Raw genomic sequence first — 25072 nt, 5'->3', positions numbered from 1 at the left:
ACCTGCTCCTACGCGTTTCGGCCAAGAGCCTTCTACTGGGAGTGCTCTGAGCGGGTTGCTCCTTGTCTCCTCCATGATTTTGAAGTGTGCCTGACATTAGGTGATGTATGACCATTAGCATATGTGGTTTCAAGGTGTGCTTTTCTTGGCTTTACATTGTGTGTGTGTGTATATAATTGAATATAAATAATTGAATTAAATATATATATATATATATATATATATTTAATTCAATTATTTATATTCAATTATTTCTTACATTGCCTTTCTCCGCATCCTTTCTTCTTTTGCATATTTACAGAATCCACTATCTTGATGGAGTCTCTTGATGGTTATTCATTTATTTAGGGGGGCATTTTTATTGTAGTTTATATGAACCCACACAAAATCAAAGTGAAAGGTCTCTTCCCTTTGTAAATTATGCTTCAATTAACAAATATTAGTATTTTTCTGAGTACTGCACGCACGTTTTTTTAAAATGTGTTATCTATATTTGTTTTAAAGTTAACTTTTTAAGATTGTTCAATGTAATTAAGACTAGAACACAGACACACACATTTGACACTATCCGCAATTGTTTCAAGGAAAGTTCTGTGACTCTTTAGTTTGGCTCTAATGCAACAACTCAAGATCTAGTTTTAAACAGGATGCATATCTCCATGTACAGTATGTATTTCTTAAACTGTAGTGTCATAGCCTTGGGCTAAAAGATGATGTGATGTAGTTCTTGCACAAATTCATGTAAGAAATGTTTACTTTTAATTTCACTGATTTGCTCCCACATTGATCTGTTCCCATGTAGGTTAATTCGGTGGAGATCCATGTTCCTTAATTCAGAGGACCGCAATCTTTTTCCTCTGCGCTCCCCTGCCGGCTGTCCCCCCCTCCCCCCCCACTACCCTGGTTCCCGACATGTTGCCATAGCAACGTGATGTCACATGACCCTGACGCCGCGTTGCCATGGCGACGCGTCCCCAGAAGCTGGCTGAACCAAGGTAAGTGATGTTTACAGAGGCCTTCGACGCTTCCCCTGCATTTAATTTAAGTGCCTTGGGGAAGCGTGCAGGGCCTCTGTAAACCCCGCACCCCCTGCAGATAATCTCGCGCCCCTCAGTTAGCGCACCCTTAATTTACTACTGAGTATACAATTTCATGCAAAATAATACCTTGTAAGATTAAATGAAATTCAGCAATCCAACCCTATAATCGCTGAGCACACTGCACAAGCCCATGTTAATTATACTTTACTAAGCAATACGTGGATCTAGTGGGCTGTCCTAGCACGCCCAAGATAAATACAGACTTTCCTTTTGTGAGAAGTGTTAAGAATGACCTCTCCAGTAGCCATGCACTAGAGCAGGGGTGGCCAATTTCAGTCCTCAAAGGCCACCAACAGGTCGGGTTTTCAGGATAGTCCTGCTTTAGCACAAGTGGCTCAGTTGAAGACTGCATTACCTGTGCTGAAGCAGGGGTATCCTGAAAATGACCTGTTGGTGGCCCTTGAGGACTGGAGTTGGTCACACCTGCATTAGAGTGACTAACACAACCTGCTTCTGTGGTACTTTTTGAAGATGTACGCAGAATTATGGAATATTTTATACTAAACTAAAATAATTGAGCCTTTAGGACATTTCAGATCATAAACAAAAATCTCAAGCAAAGCATTAAACACTTCTCTGATGCAAATCCTCGATGCACCTTGGGTGCTTTGGCTTTTTATGCAATTACTTAATCTGATGATATTCTTGTAATGCTTGGGAGGCACTGGAACACTGTATAAATGTATTTTATGGTGCAATTCTCTGTAACATGGTTTATTCATGTTGTGTGATTTTATTACAAAATGAATGTTTTATTATGGTGTTTGATATTTAAATATGGTAAATTTACTAGATTATACAGTGTTTATTTCAACAATCAATACAGCACTGATCCATTTAACCTTCTGAAATTCATAATACAGGTAGGTGTGACGGTGGGGGCCCAGAGACCAGCATATTAAAGGTTAAGCACAATCTCGTACCCTGTATCACCCTGTATCACCCTGTATATCCACCTGCCTGTGGCTCATGTAGCCGGGATGTTGGAAGTTAAACTGTGTAGGGAGACATTTATTATATGTATATTGTGTTAAGTGCATTTCCTTGGTTCCTGGGCATGCTAGACTGGTTATCAGATTACCCAGTCTACACGCCCAGAAACCCAGGTTGGGCTGGTTCCAAGGGGGAATACTTTGGTCCGAAGAGAAAAGCCATTGTCTGCCCAGACAGAGGCGCTTATCTCCTCCGGAGATGGCGAGCCAGCACGGAGTAAGGGATGGTAGGCGCTGCTCTCATTGTTCTGTTCGTAATTCCCGCCCTCCTTGCCTCGACCTATGGAGACCGGGAAACTTGAAAAGTAGCGGCCAATTTGAGTTCTGGAGATCTTTCCTGGGCTGGCGTGCAGATATACTAAGCTGTGGGCTCTTAGGACGTGCCAGAGACACCTGATGTCGAGGCTGCTTGTACGCCAGGGACGGGAGAACTGAACTAGCTTGGTTCCAACTTGCATGCAGCGCTGCCGGGACCCTGTGACTTTGCTACAGAAGTGGAAGCTGCTCCGTGAAAGGCATTTAGGTGGTGCCGGACACCTGAGCGATTTGGAATTCCCGCGGCAGTGCGTACAGTTGAGTATAGCTCTGTTTGGACTTAGTGCTGTCTGTTGGCCTTGGCTGAAATAAACACCCATTTATTTGATCTGTCCTCTCTGGTGCTTGATCCCGTGAAAAAGTCCTACTCTCCCATGACAATAGGTTTTTAAATATATCTATTTGATATAATTTTTTTAATTTCTCAATGACCCCTGCATAAATTATTGTATACAAAGAAAACGTGTCCCACTCTAGCTTAGGAGTAAAAACCACTTTCAAAATAATTTGGATCTTTCTTAAAGTGTGCTACCATGGATTGAAGTCTGAATTGAGGCAAAGAATAGGGGGCAGGAAATCCATAGTTGTGGTCCACTTTACTAAAGAATCCCTCCAGGTATGTATTATCACTGTTGTATCTGCAGACCCCTTTAAAACTTCACTTTTAATAAATGCTCTATTAAATGAGAACAAACAGATCCATTATCATTTTAATGTGCTGTATTTTACAAGTGAATAAAAACTTTCAATAAACTCAGTTAAAAAGAACTCTGTCTGGGTTTATTGTAGTTGAGATTGTCGTACTGCAATAATGCTATACGGTTAAGTTTTTAGTTGCCACTGTAGAGTGGCTATATAATTGCTAGTTTTCTTTGTTACGTATAATTTAATGAAGTATCAAAGGGCTCATCTCAAAACTAATCCATGTCAAAGGGGTGAAGAGATGGGACATTTTGGGTGAAGGATATTAGTGTTGAGAGCCACAGTTGTAATATCTACTCTAGGCTGACAGTGGGAGTGAGCGATTAATTTGTTGGATGTTGCCAATGCTCGATAGTGATGGTTCTAAATTCCCCCAGTGGATCTTGGCGTCCTGCAGGTTTGCCTAGGCTTTTTCCCTTGAGTTCTCATATGTGATGTCGGACATCATGAGGTACATGTCTGCCATTTATTTATATGATTTTTGTTTCCTTTTTTTTTTTTTTCACTAATAAATTTATTTTTTGGTGCTGTTTTCTGTTGGGTTTAAGCCACAAAGGTATAAAAAGTTTTAGTTAATATTCTGTATGTATCTTGATAAAGGTATCAGCGGAGATCTAAATAAATACTACAATAAAATACTGTTTTCATATCACAAATCAGAATTGCTGGACTGCCGGAGTCTTCCTATACATCCTGCTCCCAGCCACAGTTCCATTCTCTGTCCACCAGGTGTGCTGCTGTTTTCGGTCTGCTATGGGGTTCCTCTTTCTGTCTGTCTCCTTTTGCTCCTGTCCTCTGTCCTTATAGTTTCCTGTTTCCTTCCTTACCTTTGTTTTGTGTCCAGACTCCCTCTGCCCAGATCTGTTTATGTTCCTGTTTTGAGTGCTGTTCATATTAAAGGCCCTTGCTATTGAACTAGATTTCCCCAGTCTGTTTTCTGCTAGCAAGTCCCTAGTCTAAGTCATTGCTCCCATGTCTCCATTCCTGCTCCCCTGCTCTGCTCCTGCCTTCCTGTTGCCGACCCTGCCTGTGACCACGACCATCTTGCTTGCTGCCTGCCTCCGAACCCTGCTTGTGACCCCAACAATCCTTGCCTGCCACCGAGGTCCTACCTGCTCCAGGAGTCTCCCCTTGACATGGACATTTGTTCTCTATACTAGTATGCTTTTAGCGCTTGCACATTGTAGTGACTTTTTTGCAGTGCCGCAATACCTTGTTTATGGATATCCCACAGGACATCACGGCTATGTGATTAGTCTATGCCACATCGCAGGCATAGTATTCTGGTGCTTATTCATTACCTTGTTGAATCTTCCTTTTTTTTTTCATAATCCCGCTGAAGACTCCGCTTGCTATGGAAGTATTCTTTGAACGAGCTGGTGGAAATTTGGGTTTGGCTGAAATTGTTTTCCGATGCAGACTCTATTATCTGTTTTAAAGCTAATTTCGAAATGAGCTTTGGCATGCTCCGGGAAATAACATCCGAGTCGCCTCAAAGGTGTATCCCTAAGGCTGAGTCCACGCTGCCGCTGAGCTCGCTCATGCTTGGAGAGTGGTGATGTCACCAGCTCTCCAAGCATGAGCGATCGCTGTCCTGCAACATTTTTAGAGCAGGAGTGGGTGGGTGGGCGTGGCTATTAGGGGAGGGGGCGTGTCATTGGCTGAATAGGGGCTGTGTGTGTTGGTCCATTTTCTTTCTACCCCCTTCCCTCCTCTCTCCCTTCTCTCTTTCCCCCATTGCTCTCTTTCCCCCCCATTGCTCGCTCTCTCTCCCCACAATTGCTCTCTCTCCCCCCATTGCTCGCTCTCTCTCCCCCCCATTGCTCTCTAGCCTCCTTCCCCCCTTCCTCCTCTAGCCCCCTTCCTCCTCTCTCTAGCCCCCTTCCTCCTCTCTCTCCCCTTGCTCTCCCTTCCCTTCTCCCCCCTTCTCTCCTTTCTCCTCCCTTCTCCCCCCTTCTCTCCTTTCTCCTCCCTTCCCCCCCTTCTCTCCTTCCCCCTCTCACTTTGTTTGCCCACACCACTTCACTTTGTTTGCTCCCCCACACCACACCACTGTTTGCCCCCCCCACAGCAGTCCGTTTTGCTCCCCCCCACACACCACAGCAGTCCGTTTTGCACCCCCCCACCCACCCCCAAACACCACAGCAGTCTGTTTTGCCCCCACACACCACAGCAGTCCATTTTGCCCCCTCCCAGCCCCCCTCACACACCACGGCAGTCCGTTTTGCCCCAACCACACACCACAACAGTCCGTTTTGCCCCCACACACCACAGCAGTCCATTTTGCCCCCACACACCACAGCAGTCCGTTTGCCCCCACACACCACAGCAGTCCGGTTTGAACACACCCCCCCACACACACACACACACACCACAGCAGTCCGTTTTGCCCCCCTCCACTTCTCTCGGCTAGAAATCCCATGTTTGGGTTTGCAGTAGTGAGGGCATTAGGACATGCCCTCTCTCTTCCCATTGGTCAGAGCAGGGTCATGTGACCCTGCTCTGAGCCTGAAAGTATCTCTGCAGTGTCTCCTCAAGCACAAAGCTTGGGAGAGCGTGCGGGCACGAGCATGAGCGCACACGCACAGCGCAAGTGTGAACTGGATGATTCCCATTCACAGAGGTAAGCGCCAAGCGCATAGCGAGCTCAGCGCCAGCGGGGACTCAGCCTAAGAAGCGAGGCTCATCAATATGCCTTCACTGCCCCTGTCCACCAAGCCATCATGGAAGGGGTTAACAGCATGATGAGAACCACTTTAGACCTCCTGGTGTCGATCAGTGCCCCCCCTCCCGCCCTCCCATGCATGTCTGAATGAGGTACTGTGTGTTGCCATGAATCTCTGGCCCATAAGACCTGATTCTCCCCGCTCATCCCCTGTACCCAATGCCATCTTTCCCTGCCTATAGATTGAAAGCTCCTTCTAACACATTGCAGGACTATCCTATCTTTTCTACCACAATTGTAATCCTTTCTGTAACTGTTACTTATGCTAATAATCATCTCTGACTGTCCATGAAATATCTGTAAACTGAAAGGTTATACACACTGTTCATTTAATACTACTGTTTATTATTATAACTCACTTTTCTTGTTTGTCTCTTAAGCAACAAAAATAGCTGTATCTAATTGTAGTTCTCAAACTTACTGACTAAAATACTGCAATGCCCCCTTAAGTGAATAAATGGAGGGAAGTGGACATACACATATTGGGTATCATTATCTGAGTATCACAAAAACACCTAAACAGAGGCACCTTAAGACACATCTGCTTAAAGAAGCATATGAGTAGCACTGGATAATCATGGACACATGACACAAAGCTTGGCCTCCTGCAGACGCACTTACTAGTATTCCCTCCTACTGTCTCTGTACGTTCTCCCTACCTACCAATTAGATTGTAAGCTCCTCGGAGCAGGGACTCCTTCCTTAATGTTACTTTTACAGTATGTCTGAAGCACTTATTCCCATGATGTGTTATTTATATTTGTTATTTATATGACATGTATTACTACTGTGAAGCGCTATGTACATTTTATGGCGCTATACAAATAAAGACATACATACATACATACATACATAAAGGATAAAAAAAAATGTCGGCTCGAATCATACAGAATTCTGTCGCCCCTGATGAGGGATCCTCCACAAGTGCTCATTGCACCTGATACTAATAGTAGCGAATGAAGCACATACAGAACTATCTTGGCACCTTGCAACATAATCTTAGCACCTTGACGCCATTAGTACTAATAGCACACATTACTGGCTTACCAGTGTTGCTGCTCAGGTCACCAAGTACTGTGTAAAGAAAGCTGTATTATTTCTGATTGTTACTCAAGACTATAAAGAACGCAAGGTATATAAGTGGTTGCAAGGATCTACAGAGTCAGTTGCTACTAGTTGCAGAAAACCATATAGTACTGACCATGCAACAAGCATTTAGTGATCATCCCCCACAATCACAAGCCTTTTTTTTTTCAGAACTAACCCATAAGAGATCATGGGAGACAGGGAAAGTGACCAGCAAAATACGCTCATAAAGAACACAGACAAGGAGACCATAGTATACAATTATCTAACCATAGCCTAACTCCAGTAGAACAGTCAGTGTTATAAAAAGCATTATCCTTCATTCCCACCCAAGCTACAGTATTGACAACTTTATGTGGGAAGTAGAACTTCACAAAATACAACGTATCCTCAAAATGAAAGATTACTTTGCATCTGTGACATCCAAAGCACCATATTTCAAATTGAAAAGCTACTTACATTTTGCCAGAAGGTATCAAGTGACTAAGTCTTCTATGCCCAAGATTAAAATGAGACAAAATCCAATTTGTCACATATTCAAGAGAAAGCCATAAATAGTCTAGCAATTGTGATACCGAATTACACTGGTTACCATAATTTGCAACTGGGTGAGCTATTAAAAACTTGACTGGTACCACTATACCTTAAAAAAAAATAACTTAATGCTATTTCAATAACACTTGGATTGACAAACAGACCACTTTTTCTCACACAAACACATCCAATAAAACCAATTTTGTATACCCTCCCCAAAATACACAAGAGGCTGAAAAACCCACTGGAACGACCAATTAGGGAGGAGTGGCTCAGTGAGTAAAGACATTAACTCTACAAAAAAAATCTGGGGAGGGGTTTGGGGATTGACTGCCCTCCCAGCATCTTTTACGAAATAGAATATGAAATGGTGCAAAATAAGCCCTCCAATACATATAAAAATACACCCTCTCACTCCCCGCCCAATACATATAAAATACAAACTTACCTTGGGTTTCGTCTCGGGTCATTGGCCGGGTGGTTGCCGTGGTCCCGGCTGCCAGACTTTTAGTTGCCACTGGGCCCAGGCTCTCTTCCAGCGTCCCTCTGTGCCACACCGAGCTTCTGACACGTGCAGGCCTCTCGTATGCCAGCGTGCACCGGAAACAGACTTCTGGCATGCGCCAACGCCAAAGAGGCCCAGCCCGCCAGTGTCGGAAGCTTGGCATGGGACAGAGTAAGGGAGGCCCGCAGCTGGGGGAGATCCGGGGGTCGGCAGCAACTACTTTGTCCGGCTGCCATGCCCAGGACACCTGCTCTTTCTCGCACTGCCCTCCACACATTCAGAGAGGTAACACCGGACACATACATGTTTGGTATTGCCTCATTTTTTACCGAAGCAGGGGCAAAATGTCTGTCCGGTTCAAAACCATTGGCATATTTGATGGAATGCCCCTGTGGACTACACTGTGGGGAAAACTGATGGACAATATAAAGAGCAGATATACTGCAGACTGTGTGACTGTTTCCCACCGAGGCGACAACCTCCTGTTGAGACACAAGGCATTCTGGATTTACACTTTTAAAAACAGTGTATCCTAAAGTACATAATGTCAAAATGTCTCTCACATGCTATCTTGACGACAGCGGATTAGTTGTTCATTGGTAATTAGTGAAAATTAATTACCTAAGCTGCCGATCGGTTTGTTCTCCCGTGAATGATCAGCAAAGATCCTGCTTTCTAGGGTTCACTAAATGGCTGTCTTTCCGTTTCATTCAATCCTTCATTCAGTGCTACTCAGAAGCTTCAATGTATTCTTCTACTACTGAGGTAACATTATCTATTGTTAGTTTTCTGCTCAAACTACTGGGAATATTGGCAACATTTTATCAGTCCATGTGTATCTATGGGTCAGCTATTTGTTTGATACACTATTCCCTCGTACACTATGTCTGTCACTGGATAGGTGTACACACTAGTTGGTTCAACCTCCGTCCTTTTACTATGGCCTATTTCTTAGGTTATACTGTTTGCACATTTTTAACTTGATTTATAGATGGCGGTGCAACTGCTATTGAAAAACATTTGACCAGTACTGGGAAAAAGATCTAGGTGCAAAAATTTATAGAAGGCACATTAAAAAACAGTAAGAGAACACTCTTACGCGTTTCACGTGGTCATCCACGCTTTATCAAAGAGTAAAGTACAACCGGTCCATTACTTAAATACCCATAATTCCCTCCCTTCACTCATGACGTATCGTAGATGAATTATATGATGACACAATTGAGGAAGATTTGTCCTCTTTTCTTGATAACATCCATACAGGGTTCAGAAAGAAATCTCTGTTTTGTCCTAATTTTGTAAATGGCCCCCACTTGTGTACGTTTGAAAGATTGGTAGAGAGAGATTTAACCATCTTGTCTCAAGGCTTTTCATTTGGAACTGGCACTACCAATCTTTATCTGAACGTAAAGAATTGAATGATTTACAAAAAAATAAATCACTTATAATTAAAAACGCAGACAAGGGGGGTGCAATAATTGTACTATCATCCAAATCTTATGAAATGGAAGCTCTACGCCAACTTAATGATACTGTTTCATATTGTAAATTGTCTTCTAACCCCACTGTTTCATTCAAGAGCGAATTGGTTGATTTGTTGGAATTGGGCAGGGTCCTACAGGTTATTGATAAAAATGAATATGATTTTTTACTTACCCCATGTCCCATCGTGCCGATATTTCACCATCTCCCAAAGATCCATAAATCGCTGGAGAACCCTCCGGGGCGTCCAATCGTCTCCAGCATTGGATCTTTGGGAGATGGTCTCTCTCGGTACGTGGATTCGTTCTTACAGCCTCTGGTAAAATTGCTGCCTTCATACATCAGGAATACAGTAGATTTGATTAAAGCTTTAAATGAAATCCAATGGTCGAAATCTTACCGTTGGGTAACAATGGATGTCTCATCCCTTTATAGTATCATCGACCATGACCAAGGGATGACTGCTGTCCAATACTATTTACGTAAATCAGATTTGTCTGGTGCACAACAATTTTTTTTTACTTGATTCTATTAAATTTTTGTTAGCTCACAATTATTTTATGTTTGACACTCATTTTTTTCCTTCAATCACGGGGTACTGCAATGGGGACGTCATTCGCCCCATCATAATCAAATTTATTTATGGGTTTTTGGGAGAGCACTCACATTTATAGTGGTAGTAATTTATTTCGTAATCACATAATTTTTTTCAAACGTTATATCGATGACCTGATCCTAATCTTAGACGGGGATAGTGATACGTTGGGTACTTTCATCGATATATTGAATAAAAATAATTTTTATTTAAATTTCACGTTTGAAAGTCACGCAACAAATATCAATTACTTAGACATACATTTGTATATTGATCTATCCTGTACCATCCAGATGGAGGTTTTCAGGAAGACCAATTCACGAAACACTTTTTTAAGATCAGACAGCAGTCACCCAAGGTCTCTAATAAAAGGGATACCTAAGGGTCAATTTCTTAGGCTGAGGAAACTTTGTTCTTCAGATGAGACATACATTTACCATTCCAGCAATCTTATGCAGAGGTTTAAGGACCGGGGGTATGATGATTTAACTTTAAGAAATGCATTTGAACATGCACTACAATTGGATAGAGATAGTCTTATCTCTACATGTGGTGACAAATCCCAAAAGAAGAAAAAAATGAGAAATAAAAGTAGTGGTTCTGTTAATGAATCTTTAACACCTTTTTTTATAACAAGATTCAGTAATCAGGCTCAACAGGTCAAAAACATCATTAACAAACATTGGGGTGTTTTTAAGTCTAGATAGTGAACTTCTTCCATTAATTGAGAAAGGTCCTAGAATGGTTTTTACAAAAGCTAAAACCCTGGCCAACCATCCATCCCCTAGCCTTTTCTCTTCAACGAATATAGTGGTGTCCCTAAATAAAACTAAGGTTTTTTTTAGATGTGGTACTTGCAAGATTTGCAAGTACGCTCATCCTGCTAAGAATCTTGTAGTTAAAAAAATGAAATATTCTTATGTGATTCGATCTTTCATAAATTGTAATACACAATTTGTAGTTGACTACATATGGTGTACATGTTCTAAGGGATACGGTAGGGAGAACACAATAAGACCATTGAAACAGCGAATGATGGAACATGTTAGGTTTATTAGAAGCAAGGATTTAAAACATCCAGTTTCAAGACACTTTGTGGAATGTCCCCAGGGTGGTCTTGCAAACTTTACCTGTAGATTCATGGCTATTGAGCACATTGAGATTTTAAAGCGAGGAGGTGACAGAATGAACATCTAAAATAAGAGAGATATGTTTTGGGTGTTTTCTTTAGATACCTTGGCCCCAGATGGCATTAATGTTGACTGGGAATTGCAACATTTTCTGCATTAAATGATAATTAATTATTCTTTGTTCTTTACTATTCCTATTCCTTTCTTCCCCCCTCGCCCCCCCCCCCCCCCCTCTCTCTTCAGGGTTCATTTGTATCCCAGTCAATATGTATACACTATGATACTGGAGTCTCTAAAATCCTCAGATGAATCATGTAGTTATGGTTTTTTAGAGTTAATAACACAATTACCATAGTATTACTCCTCTAGGTAAAGACACTTGTGTATATACATATATATTCCTTTATGAATTAATATATTAATAACAAAAATATTAGATATATTTTTGATATAATAATAACAGTGATAAAGATCATTGAAAGATATCTAACTTGTATTGGTCTATTATCCTCCACAATGTCTTCACATGATATATACAATGTCCTGTTTATTTATTTAATCAATGATTTATGATTATGATAATGTGTTCAAGTTTTTCTTCTTTTTTGTATTAGTCATTATTTTGTTAAAGTATTGTGAGGATATACATTACAGTAATTGTTCTTTTATTTTTCACTATAAGGTTGATAGTGTTTTAATGATGGTTGATATTTTATGTCGGACAGTGCTTTTGAATTAAATTTGTGTTTATATGTATGGGTTTTAGGAATTCATAGCACTGCCCCAGTTTTTGCAGTACTGGTCATATGTTTTTCAATAGCAGTTGCACCGCCGTCTATAACCAATTGCATGCTGAAATCCTTGGTAGGAGCACGCTGACAGCACCAGGATCTCCACATGGTCAGCAGTGAGTAACTTTATTATATACGTTACTTCATTTATGTGATCATCCAGTTCCTATACAACCATTTTGACTACCACATAAGATATACCTATTGCAGGCTAGTGGGAGTCTACAGATAGTGGTGTTTTAAAGGGACAACAGTGTGTGGATTTTGGAGTCCTGAGTTTAGCAAGCTGTTTTGGTTTGGAAAATTATGGAGATTTATATGCTACAATAGGCATCTCTAATACATGGACATTTCCTGGTCAGCATCGCTAGGGGTATTTCCTCTATTTCTTCTAACTTGATTTATAAGCAACACCAGCTCATTCTTTGCACACTTTTTTTTCTTTTGTTTATGCTATTGCTATGATTCTTCTTTTTCTGTGACTTTTTTTTAAAATATATATATATATATTTTTTGTAGTATTGCATTATCATGATTGAGTTTGATAGACTCGATCTTCATGATCTCCTATGATAATCAACGCATACTGTTTCTTTTATATTCCACAATATTTGACTAATGATTAGGTCACATTGTTCATTACAGTAGTTGTGTATTTTCATCTATGTATTTGTTATGTTAATATAACTAGACTTCTTCTGTACAAACTGTTCAGTTATTGTATGTTATGTTTGCCAGTTTATGGTTCCTTTTTTAACCATTTGCTAGATAATTTTTGGATACACACTTATCTACAGTTTAGTACAATCTTAGTTTTGTTAGCAATCTGTCACATTGTGCACACACTGACACTTCACTTACAATTTTTTTTATTTACATGCTAGATCCCAACCTTTTTCCCTTTTCACTATTGGTGTTTTATGTGCTACCATTTATTAGTACTATATGGTTGGTAATTTTATTTTCCTTTTTGTTTTTTCCCTGTAAAAATTCATGAATGACGGTGATTTGAAAGGTGAGTTTGTTTGAGTAGCTGTGTGTATTAACCCAGTCACGTACTCACTTGTGTGATGTTCGCGACAGATGGTATATTGGGACTCCCCCCCCCCCCCCCCCACCAGAACACCCTCGCCTGATCAACGCGCAATCTGAGGTTCGGTCCATCAGGCCGCCCGCTTTTCTGCAAAGTATATCAGAGAGTCGCCGATGTTACAGACGTCTGTGGCTAAATCTGTGGGGGGTGTGAGAAAGTCATACCAGCAAAACCTGTCCCCCGACTAGGGCAGGCCTGACGTAGGACCGGTACCTGTCTGTTTCCCAAAGCCCGATCCTCCAGATAACCTCCCTCGCCAGCCCCATTTTTGCCGCCTCTTTTTAGCGGCCCCAATCCTGAAAGAGGGAGTCCCAAACCGTGCCGCCTCTAAACCACTCCAGGCAAACCCGGAACACACATACAAAAAAAGAGAAAGTTGTAAGGCCCACAGAACAGGACTTACAGAAACTCCAAACATGGGGCACTCGGAGGTGGGTACAAAAATATGTGTATTTATTGAACAAACAACGGAGAAGGACAAAACAGACTAGGATAAAAAGACTAAAAAACATTTAGTGGACTGTTTCCTATGAATATTGTGAATGCTAATATGTGCAATAAACAATGTAGTAATACAAAAGGCTCCTGGGTGTATCTTAATAATAAGGCATATGCCTATAACCTAGTAAAACTGAACAAACTACGATAATAAACAGACATCACAGTTATCCCAGTAATGGGGGAGGGGACAGAATCATGTGCCTCTCCCAAACAAGAGATATAGCTATATAGCTAGCTGAAAGATAATAAACCTCAATGGGAATAAGCATACCAATATACAGTATGGATGTATGCAAACTGCAACAATGTATACAGATTCAAACTGAATGGGATTGCAGGGACCCCCTGCTGTGTTAATCCTATGGGCCATTAAGAATCTCACAGAAATGTTGAGGCATTTACTGTGAGACTGCCTCAGAATCTCCCAGGCAAGAGTTCTAATACTGGTGGCTGCATCTGTAGCATGGAGATGCACTGCCGATGGCTGCTATACACTACCGACACACTTTATTAAAGTGTGGCCGGTTCCGCAAGCCGGGAGATTTCCCGGCTTGCTAGTGGCCGCCCCTCGGCGTGCGGTCACGCGTCTTCGGGAGCTTGCGCCCCCCTCCCCGAGGGAGCCCTGGTGTCCCGCGATGTGGGGGACGGCGGCAGGGGGTTCCGGGTGACCCGGCGGACCCGGCAGCGGTAGGGAGAGCGCCCCGATCGGAGGGCGCTCTTCCGCTGCTTCGGCGCGCGCCCGTCACCCTCCGGCGCGCGCCAGGCTACTGCTGCGGCCAAGAACGGGCAAATGCTCGCATAAACTTGGCCGCAGCAGTAGTTACAATTGTTGCCGGTTGCGGCTACTCAGCCTTGCACTGTGCAACTTTGGTATCCAGATTTGGTACTGCAATCTAAAGCAATCCTATACCTGCCTAGGGCAGCAGTAACCGGCAGTGTATTTGACTGAAGTCCATCATGGGCATTTGAATGCTTTAGCTGTATACAAATGCGTGCTGCCTGCAGGTTTAAAGGGACGGATGAAATTTGTGTCCGTAAAAGCCCTGTCCTAGACTGCTTCCTGCTTTCCTTCCCCTCCCCCTCTCCCCCCCTCCCCCCTCCCCCCGCCGATGATTGGGCAGCCCCCGCGCCAGTGGACCTCTCTGTGGATAAAGTGGCTGGCTGAGAGTAGCCGGGGTTGGTCTGGTGGTTGACGGGTTGGGGTTTTCAAGGGAGGTCTGCCGCAGCCTGTGTGTTCCGGCATTGCTGCCCCGGCGAAACTACCGCCTGGACAATCTGCCCGGCCCCCCATAGGGGAGTCCCTATGGCCATGCTATGCGCCCCCCATGCTGACACTACCCCAACGCTGCGCCAGGGGCTCCTGTCTTGACAGCCGTTCCTACGGGGATGGTGAAGGAGGCTGACGCCTGAGGCTCGAAAGCCTTCAGCATACCCATTAACGCTGCTTTGTCTGCTGCGCTCTATAACGCCGGATCCAGGGCCTGCGCCGACTCTTGAGCCTCTGGCTGGAAATAAGCTGCGCCGCCTGCGACTCCTCCTCCTGCCGCCTCCCTTTCACGCTGAGCATTGGCAGCTGCGCGAGCCTTCTGGAAGTCCATCAGCTCCCTAAACGCAATTATTCTGTTGCAAAACTGACCGCTCTTTTACCAGCGTAGGTTTCTTACCTATCCTTGACATCGCAGGGGGGTGCGACCTAGGCAGCGAGCCGAGCCTAGTCTTCGACCATCGCCAGCTCCGTGTTGTCGAACTAAGCCGGGATGACGTCCAGAACGTTGCGACCCTAGCGGGGACCCTTTGTGCCTCCGGCTATTCACGCAACCGCTGCAGGCGGCATCTTGTTCATCCACCACCCGCGACTGTCACAGGTGGCTGTTTTGTTCACCCGCCGCCAGCAAATAGCTGGCGGGCAGCGAACAGTCTGCGCTCCCCGCCAACAGGGCCTTAAATAGGCCTTACGTAGCCCCTCCTCTGGTTAGGGCAGGGAAGTGTGAGGTCGGGCCAGAGAGGGGGAAGCCAGCCCCCCGGTGAGGAGATGGTTGATGACTAGGGGGCCGTTATTTCTCATGTGTTATAAAACCGGTTTAAAAAGCAGCCCAAAGTAGCTGGTACAAAAATATGTTTTTAAACAGCTGATCAGTCCTTAGAAAGATTGTCACCCTTAAAGTAACAGGTTTTTACTTGTTTGTTTTGCATTTCCCGCTAGCACTATATATCTGCTACTTCTTTTGATATGTGATGACGTCAGAATTACTTTGCAAACAAAAATGGAAGTCTTATCACAAAATTGTAAAAGCTGTACATAGCATTTGTTGACCCTGGAAATGTTTAAAAGATTTGGCTGTATTTTATGAATCTCAATCAGCTATAGTACATTTATACTATTAAGCATGCCTCTGTCCTAAGTTCAATTTTATCCTAGGCAGAACTGTGCCCTAACACATGGGCTCGCAATCTTTTTTTGTCGCGCCCCCCTCCTTACAGGGTTCTCACACGACCCCGCAGCATCAAATGACGCTGCGGGGTCGTGTGACATCACGTGACCCACGGCGTCATTTGACATCACGTTACCAGGGCAACCGTGACGTTACATGACCCTGCGGTGTCGTTTGACGCCACGTTGCCATGGTCACGCGTCCTGAAGCCGGCTGAATCCCGGTAAGTAGAGGTTGCAGAGGCCTCGCGCAGTCCCCCGCGGGGAAGAGCGTGAGACCTCTGAAACCGCCCGCGCCCCCCCAAAAAAATCTCATCCTCCCCCCCCCCCAGTTTGCACACCGCTGCCCTAACATGTTTTTGCATCAGTATCTCTTCAAAGGATGTATTTATGAGACAACAAGAGGTCCCAATTAATTATGTCTCTAGGGTAAAAAAAAAAAAAAAAAAGAAGCTCTTTGCTGCACAAAATAAGGACCGAGAGTAAGTGGAACAGCCTTTTAACGCAGCCGTTCCACCTGCTCGCTTTATTTCTTTTTAGTTTACCTGGACCTGGGTGTCCCCTGACATCAAATTCCCCCGGTTCCCAATAGGTTATTTTTGTGCCGGTTTTGACACATACAACTATAAATATTGCTGCCAGACCACAAGCATGGCAGGGTCATCAATAGAAAGTCAAAACGTATTTTCCCGATAATGTTGTAGTTTTTTCTGTTTGGCGGCTGAAGCTAGTCCTGACTACTGGGCCATTTAAAATCTTTCATTTTAACTAGGGTATCTCTGGAAATTGAGGGCCCATGGATGAGCTCTGGGAGACCTTGTTGTTCAAACGATTAATCCTATAAGAGCTGGTGAAGCAGAAAATACATTGTATTGCAATGTATTGATGACCCATCCATCACTGAATAAGTTACCAGTGTCCTAGATTGTGTATTTTTTGCAGTGCAGAATCATCTGGGCTCTGTTGTACAGTGTTTACCAACCGAGGTTCCACGGAACCCTGGGGTTCTGTGAGAGGATCAAAAGGGTGCTGTGGGATTTCCCCAATATCCCAGAGCAGGAAGAAAGCAGAGCAGTTGCTAGGCCCCGAGCAGTTTCTGCCATCCAGATTGGCTGCTGCTGGGCCATGCAACCAATCAGGAGGTGGTGTCAAGAAGCCTGACGTGTCTGGCCAAGCGCAGGAGGAAGCGGCATGGGCAATAGAGAGGTGAGGCTGTGTCTGCCCTTTGGGTGTTTGTTGTGTCCTGCTTTGTGTGTGTGTGTTTTCTGTGACACTCTCTGTCCTGTGTCTTCTGTCACTGACCTGTTGTGGGGGTGCCTCAGCAACTGAGCACTGTGATTGGGGGGAGGGGGGCCTCGAGGGAAAAAATGTTGGGAACTACTGCTCTAGTACAATGGAAAATCTGTCCTTAAAAAAAAAAAAGCTGAGATACAGGGAATTTGAGATTTAACGATCAGTGAAATATAATCACGACACACTCCACAAGCAAGGTTACGTATATGTAATATTATATACAGTGTATTCTGTATGAGTTAGGCAAATAATACAAACAGGACGGCAAACCCTATTTAAACAGCAGGCTAGTACAGCGTTTTGCAAACTCTAATGCTATTTACAGCCACACTTGACTTCTATCCTACAAGTTTATATTTGCATATGGAGTAAAAAAAAAAAATCTACATGATTGTGAGAAAATAAGTGAAAGCAGCATTTTCTCCTGGTATTCTTTTCTTACCCTTGAAATGAATGCACAGTACATCTTGGTGTTTGCTGAATCTGACACTTTAGTCTTTTTTAAGTGTTTGTCAACATTTGGGAGCTGAGACTTAGGAGGGGATTAATTTTCTTGCCTCATGTCAATGTGTTGAGCAAGTGCTTGTACAGCTAGGGACCACCAACCCTAATCTCCTCCCCCCAATCCAATGCCCCCTTCCTTTTTTTTTATTGGCTCTCTAAGGATAGTGTGTGTTAGTGTTGAGCACAATTGACTTACAATCACTCCCCGATTTACAGGTACCTAGGAAATTATATTTGTACTCATTTCACCCCCAAACCAATTTTTTTTACAGCAGACCTCTATTGTGTTGGCATGTTTAGATTTGTTTGTGGAGGCGATTTAGACATTTACTTTCTTTACAAAGGGTTGTTTTCTGTCTGAGTATGTTGCATTGCACTTTCAAATACTGTCACCATTAGTAGAGGTGACAAAGGAAAAGTTGGTGTTCGCCACAATATTGGCATTTCTCTTACTGTATCTCATTCATATGAACTTTCGTTGCACAAACGTTATTATTCGCGGCCACCGGTGAGTGCAAAAACCCTCATTCTTTTGCGTGATTTATTTGTAAGCTAAAACCGCACAGACTAACTCTCTCAGGTTTGCCAATTGTGCCGAAAGTTTGCGTGATTGTTCACAGGCAGAACTCCAGTTAGTCTCCCCATCTCTAACCATTAGTGTTAGGGGACCCTCAATTTCCAAAATACAATAGTTTGTAACCATACTGTAACCTACATTTCAAAGCAAAAGGATCCTCCTAATGTCTAACAACTGATATGAAAAGGGTGCTGCGTTTGTAATCCAACTTGGTGCCCGCGTGAATGCACAAATGCGGGGGAAGGAAGCAGGGGAAGATGCAACCTTTGCCAAGTAAACATAATGGCCCTTCCTGCTTCTCTATCAGGCGTTCGATTTGTTGCCACAGCTCTGCTGTAGGAAAGGATGCACCTGTTACTTTCATTACATAGATGAAAAATAGTTGATAGTTGATCTGATAGTGAAATGAGACAAGAGATTTGACTGCACTGCATTAAATGCCAACTAATATCAAATGTATAGGTTCCTGTTCAGGTAGCAATATTTTAAAGGTGTAATCCTGTCCATGACCAAAATGTGTTGGAGAACAATCCAAACGACGTACATTTTTTTTTTCAATCCTTTTTGTTTAAATATATGCAGCCTTTGATTACCTTTATTGAAAACCAATTACTTAAGCTGCTTTGATTGATTTGTTATCCTGTGATCGATCAGCAATATCCTGCTCCCCGGGGTTCACTAAATGGCTGCCTTTCAGTTTCAAATCAATCCTTCTGTCAGTGTAACTTGGCCGCTACAATGTATTCTTATATTACCATGGGAACATTATATATTGTTACAGTTTACAGCTCAAACTGCTGGGAATATTGGCAACAAATTATCACAAATAAGAAAGTGTTACAAAGCTATTGCACTGCTGGGGAGGTGGGCTAAAACCTGCTTTAGGCTGCGTCCATGGTATGGATGACCGCGAGGACGCATCTGCATGCTGAGCGATCAGACTGCCTAAAGGCAGTAATCGCGTCTATATGGCGTGCGGGCATGCGGAAGCGCCCGTTGTGCGCAAGAAATCTCTTAAAACTGATTTCTTGGCGCGACGGGCCGGTCACGTGAACAGTTCGCCCAATGAGGGTAAATCAGCTCCGTGACGTCACTGGCACGCCCCTGGACACGCCCACGGACGGCGCGCACACCATGGCCAGGCAAAGCACCCGCCGTCCCTCAGCCTCCGCACGGGCGATGTGTCTATGGACGCAGCCTTAGAAATCACACGATGCTCAGTGTATTCATGCAAGTTATATTTTGGTGATGGATTCCTTTTTATTGCCAGAATCTGACACAATTATTTTTAAGTCATCGTTTTTAGTTCGTTTCTAAACATGGCGAGGTGACACTTTGGGATTTGAATTTCCTCTGGCATTTTTGCTGGTGCCCGCAAAGGTTTGCACAGTCACAACCCAACTCTCTCTCCTTTACTGTATTGCCTTTCAGGTAAGGGCAGAATGGGATATGGTTAAACAAAAAGTGTGATTGACAAAAACTGCCCCATTCAGAAGCACCTAAAAAAAAAAAAAGCAATGTGCAATTTATTTTCAAAGGAACAACATAAGCCAAATCTTTCTTTTTTGTAGCATTGTTAGATTCTTAAAGAAGTCAATTGGATTCAGTTACATTGTTTACAAACTTTTTTTTTTTTGGCTGGCTACCTCGAATTGCACCTTCAATTTTGTTTGTTTATATTGGTTTCCTTCCTACACGAGTTTGAATCATAACACACCCTTAGTGATTTTAGTTTTTTTACTAATAATAATAGTGTATTACCAGATATACGTCTCCTGCATCCTGTGCAAAACAAGAGTATTTCCCTTGGACCGCAGTAACCCGAGCAAGAACTGAACTTACACACCATTAAAAAGCAGCACCTATAAAAAGCAGCACCTATAAGCCAGGCGATACATCTCCTTTTTTTTAATTTATTTTTTACCCTCTGTTTAAAAAGCTTATTTTACAGCCAATACTAATGACTTATGCAGTACTTACAATTATTTCTCTAATGCTTTGTACATTATATCGGTTACAATAAATGCTTACCCCAATGAGTTTGTGATTTTTTTTATTTTTAAAACAAAACAAGACAAAGGTACAGATTTGAATAAAATTAGTTTTGCATATGCGCCAAATCCCAGTGTCTGCTTCTAGTGATCTGGGACAGGGGGCTCAACTCTAGTTCTCAAGGCCCCCAACAGGTCAGGTTGTAAGGATATCCCAACTGCAGCACTGTTAAGAAGCAGGGACTTAGCCACCTGTGATGAAGCCTTCCTTAAAACGTGACCTGTTGGCAGGTCTGGAGGACTGAAGTTGAGCACCCCTGCCCCAGGGCAAGTCACTTTATCTCCTGGGCCCCACGTTATGATTATAGGACGCATATAAACCATGCACATTTATTGACCTGGTCCTTGAAAACTGATCTAATAAAAGGAACTCGGCTAATTGTAGATTTATCCTTGAACGTTAATGTAAAACGAAAGTATGAGCACATAAAAATTGATTAGAGACCAGTAATGAAATGAACCATGCCCTTTCTCGGGCTCCTTGTTTTCTTCCATACCATGAATAAGCATCAAATATTCAGGAAAAAAACATACTGCTTCAATTCTAGAATTGGGAATTTATAATGCATATTGTACATATTTAAAAAAAAATGTGCTGAGAACTGACAAGAATAAACAAATTGACCACATTGTGTAGTCTATTACTGAGGCACCACTGTGTGCGCTCTTTTCAGTGTAATTTTGTTTGCAGAAACTCTGATAGAGAGTGATTAAAAACGCTCACAATTTAGTAAGCCCACAATCGGGCATCTTCAACACAGCAAAGCTGCAAAAAATTCTGTGCTGGACCGTGACACCCTACCGTGGAAACACCGGTGAACACAAGATTTTTTAAGTGCGCACTGCCCCCCTGATTTGGACAAAGGATGCTATTGTTGGGGCACCTGTGCGCTCCCTTTTCACAATATCCACCATCTGAGGACCATTGAAGCCTTCCTATGATTAAACTGCACTGGACCCCAGTGCTGTTATCTACAGACGCATTATGCTAAAGGACAAGCGTAACATTTATAGGTGTACTTACTATTCATTGTGGATATATATATATATATATATGAGAGAGAAGAATAAAACAGGCGCAAACCTAGTGCATTAACATAATAAAATTTGTATTTCAAGGAACATAAAATCTTTCAAATGCCCACTCACAAAGGTAAAGCGATAAATAGCATGTATGAGATTGGCTCTCATGTGCCGTCAGCTAAGTCCTCTCAGTGCAGCTCCAGGTACTGGCGTCGTCACGTGACTCTCGTGTAGCCGGTGAACCGGAAGCTCGCACTTAGTGTTCGGCTGGAAAGAGACCCTCCGGACAGCAAAGCCCTCCAAGTCCTCTATGGTTGGGTTGAATTAGGGCCGTGTGGTACACACAAAGGATTGAGTCTCTGGTAACAAGTAACCACAATGCTCGTGGGCAAATAGTCGCAAACTAGTCTAGGGGCGTGACTAGTTTGCGACCGCCATTTGCCCACGAGCATTGTGGTTACTTGTTGCCAGAGACAGCACGCGGAAGCTTTGAAAAGCAGCCATTACATGATCCCAGCTAGCCTAGAATCAGGGGGCACCAGTAGCTGAAATTAACAGGGTTCAACTCCGGAGAACCCCTGCTTCTGGATTTTCCTGAGCAACTACAATTAGTTGATAGCAATCCCTTAATAGGTTGGATTTGGTCCGCAAACTTCCTGATGAGGGGCTCTATAGGAAAATGAAAGTACGGAAGTGTTTGGGATGCAAAGTTTTCCAGCCAACAAAAAAAAAGGTGTATAATATTCTGATTACATTTGCCAATATATTTTAAATCAACAGCTACAGCAGCATGCTATATTTCTGGCAGTTATTGCCAGACTGACCTTCAATACTTCCTTTTGTCCACTGCATGTTGTACTGAATCCCTGCACACGCAATAAAAGGACTTGTTATAGAATTAGTAGTAAAGTTAAAGAGATGAATGTTTTCATGGAAAAAAAATACTATTGGCCCGCAAAGGCACGGAAGCTTTGAAACTACGCCATTTTATGAACCCTGCAAGCCAAAATATTTACCGGCGCCACCTATGGAGGTAAGTATCTCCGGAAGCAGGGGGAAATCAGAGCTGAAATCAATGGGGTCAGCTCCAGAGACCCATTGCTTCAATCCCATGTAAAACAAAAATAAAAAATACAAATTCGCAAAAATGAAAAAATTTGCCTGCTTGGATTGCCTCTTTAAATATTAAATTGTTTCTCAGAAGCTTATAACTTGAGAGAAAAAATCTCGGATTTGGATACCACCTGATAAACTATGATGCTCGTTAATCCAATTCCCTTATGTTTTGTTCATTTCGAAAATGTATGTTAGGAGTGTTTTGGAAATGTTGCATACAAGGAAGTGAGGAGGCAGTTTCATATCATGTGATTAAGGATCCGTGACAACGGTTTACTTTATGTTGTTTTGGCTAATACACATTTAGGCCAGAATTACTAGACTTTAATAGTCATATTTTTGTTACATAGAACTGACAGTGTATGTAGTGCTATACTTAACATTTTGCAAGCCGACGATTTAATAACCTTATTTTGGATCCAGAGGAAAAAGAGAGATAAAGTGGCTTGCACAAAGGGTCCAGGACAGCCGACACTAGGCATCAAACCGTATTCACAAGCTTCAAAGACAGGGACATTATCACTGAGCTACTCTTTTCAGTCATTTAATACATTTGTGGTATATTTAGAAAATGCAAAGGAAATGGAGGATATCACAAGTGTAAAGAAACACAGATATAAAATATTTTATTCTATCGCATCATACAAATGATAAATTAAGTGCAGACGTTAATCAAGTCAAACATTCAATTGCACAGATGTAAAGTAAAAGTGCAAAGATAAAGGCAACTACATGTGAATAAAAATATACAATATATATATATATATATATGACAAAACAGACAAAAAATGAAGTAGCGCCTCTATATAAAACTGATTAATAAAATGAACCGGTCAAGCTAATCATAGGTGCTTGGTGGGGTGGCTAGTTATAGACTTATACTCAATGATATAGACTATAGAAAGCCATGACATCAGTGCAGCTTCCTATTGGCCCATGTGACACGGGAGCGTTAAAAAGCAGAGCGATACCTGCACCCCCTACAGAGCTCTGTATCTCTGGAAGCAGTGGGTCCCCGGGGCTGAAATTAACAGGATTCAACACACGAGACCCCCTGCTTCAATCCTCTTTTAAAACATTTACAGCATTTTAAAAATAAAACGTTGCAAAAAAAGTTATAAATGCTTAAAATTATTATACCTCAGAAGTTTGTCTTTTTAGATCTAAAATGATAATTCAATACTCTTGTGCACCTTCTAATTTTTTTCCGATCCATTTTTTTTTAACTAGTTGTAGAGCAGCACCATCGAGAGGAGCAAATTTAGCTACAAATGGTGCATATTTCTTCCCTCTTCCCATAAGTCTCAAAGTTTTGGGACACAAATTAGCCCTCATTCTCCCATATATATATATATATATATATATATATATATATATATATATATATATATATATATATACACACACACACACACACACAGACACACACACGCACATTCTCCCATATATACACACACACACACACATTCTACCATATATATATACACACATACACACACACACGCTCCCCTTTCTCTCCCACTGGTTCCCCGCACGTGACACCCGCGCGCGCTGATTGGCTGTTCCGACACGCAACCGGCGCGGGGACCGAGAGGGGGGGAAGGTGTGTGGGGAGGGGAGGGGGCAGGAGGGCGGCACGCGGGGGAGGAGGAGGGGGGGGCAGAGCGGCGCGTGCCATTTTTAAATGGGCGCCTCGCCTCGAGCAACCGGAGAAGAGCTCTGTGCACGCGACCAGTGTGTGTCTTGTCCTGAGACACCTCCTCACACTGACACACAGCGAGGGGACTCATCATCATCAGCAGCACACAGCACAGCCCCGGAGACACCTCCACACACAGCACAGCACAGCGAGGGGACTCATCATCATCAGCACACAGCACTCCTGCACCTGGCTCTGCAGCGTCCTGAATCTCCTCTGCACCTGGATCTCCTCTGTCCACAGTTGCAGAGCAAGAAGAGTTGCAGCAGATCTGTGCTCATCAGCTAAAAGTCCTGGGCTAAGTGTCGCTGCCCCCCGGACCTGGTCTGCCCCCCGGTGCATGCCCGTGCCATGTCTCGGCTGCAGGACTGGTGCGAGTTGAAGGACCTGCCCTCCGAGGCTGGGCTGCTAGGGAGTCTATCTGCTGGAGGGCACGACCCCCGCGCCTGGCTCTCCACCCCCTACCTGCAGGGTGGTCACCCAACCTACCTGCTGTACCCACCCGGCTACCGCTCACCGGCAGCACCCAGCAGCCAAAGGGAGGGAGGGGGTAGAGAGAGGCTGACCGTGAGCTGCCAGTTGGCCCTCTTCCCCGCGTCAGACCAATCGAGGAGAGGAATTATTTATTTATTTTAAAAAAAATTGAACATTTTGGCGTGAGCAGGGGAATTAATAGAGCCGCAGCATGGCTCGCCAGCAGCCTAAATCCACTCGCCACGGGCATGTGGTTATTATTATTTGTCGAACACTGTATATATTATATATATATATATATATATATATATATATATATATATATATATATAATCTAAAGAAGAAAAGAATCC

At 43.1% G+C, this 25072-nt stretch overlaps 1 protein-coding gene across 5 annotated transcripts in view; it reads left to right on the top strand.

Moving 5' to 3' along the window:
- The window catches only part of FAM110B (family with sequence similarity 110 member B), a 144030-nt gene that overhangs the window by 105850 nt on the left and 13108 nt on the right, over window positions 1-25072 (top strand). The window contains exon 4 of one of the 5 annotated variants that reach the window (XR_012798302.1): window positions 803-4429. The exons of the other annotated variants lie outside the window; for them this stretch is intronic. The gene's annotated coding sequence lies outside the window, so the exon portion shown is untranslated. Of the gene's footprint in view, window positions 1-802; window positions 4430-25072 lie in introns of those variants that run through there. 5 annotated transcript variants of the gene reach the window in all.

This window comes from Ascaphus truei, chromosome 2, assembly GCF_040206685.1.
Source record: "Ascaphus truei isolate aAscTru1 chromosome 2, aAscTru1.hap1, whole genome shotgun sequence".
Lineage (NCBI taxonomy): Eukaryota > Metazoa > Chordata > Amphibia > Anura > Ascaphidae > Ascaphus > Ascaphus truei.
Note: the sequence above shows the minus strand (reverse complement) of the source record. Positions and strands in the feature narration are given on the sequence as shown.